General features: G+C 43.4%; 1 protein-coding gene across 1 annotated transcript in view; it reads left to right on the top strand.

Moving 5' to 3' along the window:
- The first annotated feature begins 3,608 nt into the window (after nt 1-3,608).
- Nucleotides 3,609-6,384, top strand: part of BVES (blood vessel epicardial substance) — a 25,113-nt gene continuing 22,337 nt past the window's right edge. The window contains exon 1 of the mRNA XM_027632519.1: nt 3,609-3,784. The gene's annotated coding sequence lies outside the window, so the exon portion shown is untranslated. The remainder of the gene's footprint in view (nt 3,785-6,384) is intronic.

Genomic DNA, 6,384 nt, shown 5'->3' with positions numbered 1-6,384 from the left:
TCGTTCACTGAGCAATTTCAAATAATGAACATACAAAATAAAGTGTCAGCAGGGAACTGCTCATGCATAATTTGGGAACAGGGATAATTGTTCAGTGTGATTGAATAAATTGTTTACTCTGTACAGTTTAGATCATTTTAATAGCAAACAATTTTACTCTGTCCTTATACCTCAGGATCCTGTACCTGTTGGATAAACATCTACAACAACCAGTGCTTCTGCTAAAACTTGCATGCTTAGACAGATTATTTCAGAAGAAAGTTGGCTCCTGGCTCTAAGTTCGCAACAATCGTTTACTATACTATCAAATCAAATACCTGGAAGCCCTGGGATATGGTGTTTTAAACCTTGGATTCAAACAAGAGGACAGCCCGGCTTGTATTAACAGGAGACACACTCCCTGCAGGTGTTGCACTGGAAGAACTGCCTGATAATACATCAGAAAGTGTCTGTTGGAGGCTTGAGTTAAAAATGCATGGAATGCACCTATTCCTTTTAAATAAACCTCCAGAATATTAAAAAGCCAAGAGAGTATTTGTCATTCACAATCTCTGCCATACAAACTTCCTTCTAAGAAAACATAATTCTTGAGGATGCTTTCAAGCAAAACCCATATAAATAAATTTTCTGTGGAAAATACGTGTAATTTTTCAGTTATATGACACATAATTTCAGCAATTGGGATGAGATTTGCCAGTGTATTTTGCCCCACTCCAGACAGTTGTCAAATACACACAGGATTAATTACTTTCCAACGGAGCCCCCTTATATTGTCTATACAGGGAGTTTAAAAGATTAGTTTAGAGTAGATGCTGAGTACGCTTCCTGAAACTATAAATGGAAATGTTTCATAGATCTTACCACTGTCTGAAAATAGCCCTGTCATCCTGGCACATCTGGGATCCTGAATACAAAGCATTTTTTCTCTTTAGTGAAAACTTTGTCTAAAAAAGGCTACAGAATCAGGCTCTCATTTGGAAGAGGCAGAGCGCTTGCGATTTTACAAAAAGTTACTTTATCATCCTCTTAATAAAGTCTTCTGATGCTCAGCTAGGCTAAACTGAGAGGCAGGAGATGGAGGTTCTGGTCTCAGCTGTACTTCTGAACTCCTGCCTGATACCTCCAACACCTCCCTGCATCATCAACAGTATGATATTTTCCCTGAAATACAGGAGAACAGGCAGGCTGCAAGAGGTCAGGGTATAACTGCTGAGGATCATAAAGCTGGTTGCTAGAGATAAGGAACAAGACAGCAATTTGTAACACCCATGTGACATTTTCTACTGTGGAAAATAACTAAATAATTTGAGAAAGTACTTAAGCTATCAAGACTTTAATAGCAGAAGAAAGAGAGGAAGCCTGCATCAATGAACAGCTGTAACACCATTAAAACCTGTCTCCACTAACAAAAAGCATCAATTCAACACAAATCTCTAAAATTTGATCTGTCTTTTTGAAGCCAATTCCATGTAAATGCAAACAGTTTTTATTTCTTTCCTCTGACAGAGTAATTTATACTAGCACACTTCAATGAACTTGAACTTTATTGACAAAGATAGGAGGTTAAGCCAGTCTTTAGAGTGGTTTAACAGTAGGACATTAAACTAATTTAATTAAACCAACCTATTCTTCCATGGTACATGAGACCTTGTTTTTAGAGGAGAAACTCTACTTAATATATTTTACTTGGAGAAAGTTTGTTATCTGTATAACTATAGATAATATTATCTAGTCTTATTGTATAACTAAAGGTTATATAAAATCATGGCCGTTAATATCTGCCTAGGACTGTGTTATTACATATATAAAATAATGCCAGTGATTCTATTAAAGGTTTTTTTCTAGAAGTGGGTAGAGTCCATCAAAGCCATGTCTACATGCACCATCTGCTTATGCTCCTCCTGGAGAGACAGCATATAGGGGCAGCTCTCAGATTCTCGCTCATTTTTCTCTTTCTACTGACAGCTGTACTAGATACCACCATTTACATTAGTTGGTTCTTACTGCTCTGCTACAGAGCGGAAATGGCATTTAATCACAAATATACTGAAATATAAAGATCCCAAGAGACGAGCTGCAGTCAGGACAAAGTTCTACACCCTCACATGGCTCCAAAAGCTAGTTCATTGCCAAGCTTTCCTAACTAACATTTTTTGCATTGAGCTAAGCAGATGCTGTTTACCACCAAGGCTTTGCCCAAAATTAGAGAAGACCTGGAGGGTAATCAGAGAAGTACAAAGACTTTATGGAAGATACAACAAACTGTGCTTCTCCAACGCATAATGTTCAGTACTGTGCTAGAAAATGCTTACATGTCAGTTTAGATTGGGATAGGAGCTCTGCTTTGTGCTGCTTTTGGAAGCTACTTGGCTTTGCTCCAGCAAGCATAGCTGAATACTGTCAATCTCAAACACGTGCTAGATGCAATCACTTGTGACCATTCCTGTAGCCATGCTATCCTGACTGACTCTTCCTACCCTTTTTCCAGCTCTTTTACTCTTCTGCATATCTTGGGAAAGAGCAAGTACATCCACAAAAATGGCTGGCCAGTTAGAGGAAACATAGTCCCAAATCAAGTCCTTTATAATTATTTCATAATATATTTTTGAAAATCAGATCTTATACCAGGCAGCAAGATTCAAAAAACCCCTGTTCATATGGACGCATACCTGGAAAGATCCAGATCTCTTCTCCAAGGTGTAAATCCAAGAACAACCAAAGGTAGAGCCTCCTGGGACACATGTTGATGTGTACATGTATAAACAGTTACTTCAAAAATTAATCAGGATTCTGTATACTTTTAAAAAAATATTTAGGTATAATACTGACCATATGTTCTTGGCTGCTGAAAAAATAACCCCACTTTGCAGCTAGCTCATTAGAGTGTACTGAAAGGGTTTTTCTGCCTTTGCAGTCCTAATTTATCATTGACAGTCAGATTTTGGGATGGGATGGGCTGCCCATAGGCTGTATCTGGAATGTCTTTCATCGGTGGATGCTACTCATCAACCTCCTGGGGATGAGGGCAGGCTCGGTGACTATTTTGGCTGCCCTACAAGACTGGTGGTCCAGGAGGGGGCAAGACAGGACATCCGCGGAGCCGTCTGCCGACGTGCAGGGACCCAAGCGTCCCGCTTTGGAGGCACGTCGTTTCTGGGAGCTGTCAAGCTGCCACACGAGCAAACTTGGTGACATCTCTTAAACATCAAGCTCGTGACAAAGAACCACCGCAGGTGCCAAGTTGAGAAGAGCAGTTTTGTAAGGGCTGCTGTGGCTCCATGTAGGGGCAATACTGCTTTGCCACACGTTTAGGGGAGAATTCAGCTCTTCTAATTTTAACCACTAAACAGCCGGGCAGGCTGCCCGGGCGCGGGGCTCACCCTGCAGCGCACGGCCGCACCTCTGCGGGGTGGCTCTCCCCACCTGCTTTAGGCGCCTCGGTCAGGCACTGCTCGGTACGCACAGGCCCCGACGCGGTCGGGGTTGCCCGGGGTGACGCTCCCAGCCCCGCGGGTCTCGGAGCCGCTCCCGCCCCCGCCCCTCCCGCAGCCCCCCGGGGCGGGCGGAGGCGCCTGCGCGCTGCGGCCGCTCGGTGTCGGTGTCGGTGCCCGCCCGGCGCTGGCGCCGCCCGCAGCTCCCGCCGCCGCTGCCTATTTTAGTCACGGCCGCGGCTCCGTGCCCGCCGCGGGACGCGCTGCCGGCAGCGCCGAGGAGCGGCAGCTGCAGGCTGTCCCTGTCCTGTCCCGGGCGGCCGGGAAACTTTTCACGCGAGGACGCGAGGCAGGTAAGGGGCGCTCCTGACTCCCTGCGCCGGCGGCACCGGGAGCGCGGGGGCGACGGTGGGGAGCAGCGCCGTCGGGTTCCTCCGGGGCCGGGGGCCCTTCTCCACCGGTGGCAGGAGGGGAGGGCGCCGAGCTTCGCTATGGACCTGCCCGGCGACCGGGGAGAACGCGCCATCCTGCCCCAGTCTCCGCGTTCCCCTCCCGGGCACTCGGGTCCCGCCGTGCCGGGCTGCGGGCGCGGCTGCCGGGCAGTCCTGCCCGCTCGGTCACTGCCCCGGGAAAGCACGGCCGGGCGATGGCCCTTGGCGGGGTTGCAGCTTTGGAAATGGCCCTCTGGGGGGGGGAAAAGGAGGGTTTGCTTGGTACTTTTCGATTTTTTATTACTTTCGCAATTGTGTTGTGTGAATGGTGGGTTTGGCGTTCGCACGCCGTGGGCTAAAGTGAAGCTTCGGAGCGCAAAGCAGGGCTGCGGGGTGGCAGCTGCGGTTGCCCCCCTCAGTTTCAACTCTCGGCGCACCTGTGAGCGATGTGACCAGAAGGGAGAGCGAGCCCAAAGGCAGCTGAAGTTCCATCGCCGCAGCGCAGCCCCGCTGCTGTCAAGTCGAGCGTACCTGGGAGTGTTTCTCACTGCGTGAATAGTTTGTTGACTATTCTAGGAAAACGTAATATTTTCATTCTGCAGAAAGTGACTAAAGTGACTAACAAATTTCTGTAGTCAATACAATTAAATTATACAAGGAGCATATCGATATACATCTTTTCGTATACTTATCTTCCCATTCGCTCCCGTGGCATTGCAAAAAATGAAATGGATAACTTAAGCTGTAATTAACTCAGCTATGTTAGCTCTAGTAGTTTGTCTTCAGCTGACAAAAGCAAAAGAATTATTGATTGCCTAAATTCTGTATGCGGCTCATGTACTACAACACCATAAAAAAGTAGCTAAAAATTCTGCAGGTATAATTAAAAAAAAATTAGCTTGAATTTAATTTTTTTTCCTTTAGACTCAAAATCTGTCTACATAAATGATGGACTGTAAAATTTAATTGACTGTAAAGTTATACAAACATACTCAGGCAAAGATTTAAGAAGCTGACTTGAGTAATGTTGACCAGTAAATCTGTGGGATATGAATAATCTCAATAAAGTAGATAATGATGTGAGTGGGACACTTGGCACTGTCCCTTATCAGCTTGGCTGACTGGTTCTCATACTAGAGCCAACTGCTTTAAACTTTTCTGCCGTGTCTGTCTTCTGTGAATGTTGTGTGGGTATACATAAAATCACCGTTTGTTTTAAAGTCATCTCTGTGTCTGAGTATTTGGTTATTAAATCGTTTGGGAATGACTTTCAGAAGTCTAGCTGTTTGCATAAAGATATTGTGAGCATAGCAAAATCTTAGAGTAAGCTACTTCATTTATGTTCTGAGAATTTGTATTTTCTGACCTAGCCCCAAAATGTTTTATCTTAACTTTCTGTCAAATTCATGCAAAAAAAAAAATTAACAGGCTTTGCTGTTAACAGTCCTAATTTTGGATAGATGTAATGTTAAAGTGTGACCGAGGGTTTTTTTTGTTTGTCTGATTTTGGTTGTGGTTTGTTTGTTTGTTTATTCCCCCCCCTCCTGTTTGGACAGCAAATAGGCTTGAGTTCACAATCAGCTGAGTTTTCAAATTCTTGGTTTGGTAAATGTAAATCCATATGATGGACAAACTACTGGATATTAAAAAAATACTCTTTTAATGTTTTGTCTTATGTTCCATAAAGCTCTCATTTCATTTCAATCTTGGGCTATTTACCCAAGATTTCCAAAATTATTTGACTATGTTGGTTGTTTTTTTAACTCCTGATACTAATACATGTCTTTGCATTGAAGACTTAAGCATATGACTATATAGTCTTATGCTATATTAATCCTTAGTAGATATAACCCTAAGTTAGAGTCTTAGAGGTCTAATACTGTACTTTCAAAGTGAATTTTTGACTCTCTGAAGTAGCAGAAGATAAGAAATGGTAATTATTTGTTCATTTGTTGGTCTGCAGCTTTTTTTTCTTCACTCTTCAGTATTATTTGACAACAGTAGATGCTAGGACTAAAGAATTGATCTAAAAGTTACAACAATGTTGTTTATGACATTTTGGATATTTGCATTTCTAGTGTTACCTCTAGATGAACACTTTACGTTACAGCTTGTGACTCTGCCTGTCTGCCTCTTTTTGTTCATCTCAAGCAGGCTCCATAGCTAAAATTCAGAGCCAGTGTCAAAATCTGTCCTTGTGTCACTTTGCAGTCTATTTCTGTCAGCTTTAAAATACCATTGTGACAGAGAAGTTCTGCAGGTTTCTGTTGTTTTCCAGTACGTTAGGGGAGCTGCAGTCATTGTTTCTGAGTAGTAAGTGAAGTTTGAATGCATTCATATAAAGGCTTTGAGGTATTAAAAACAGCTTATTAAAAAAGTGGAGGTGGGTAGATTTAAGTTCCTGGGTTGTAATTTAGGTAATTAAGTAGGTAGCCCTTTCAGAAGCTTAAAGTAGGTAGCCCTTTCAGAAGCTTAAAGTAGGTAGCCCTTTCAGAGGCATTAAGTAGGTAGCCCTTTCAGAG

This window comes from Corapipo altera, unplaced genomic scaffold (assembly GCF_003945725.1).
Source record: "Corapipo altera isolate COAL_440 unplaced genomic scaffold, ASM394572v1 2b, whole genome shotgun sequence".
NCBI classification, from domain to species: Eukaryota; Metazoa; Chordata; class Aves; order Passeriformes; family Pipridae; genus Corapipo; species Corapipo altera.
The sequence above is the reverse complement of the archived record's forward strand: the minus strand, read 5'-3'. Positions and strand labels throughout refer to the sequence as shown.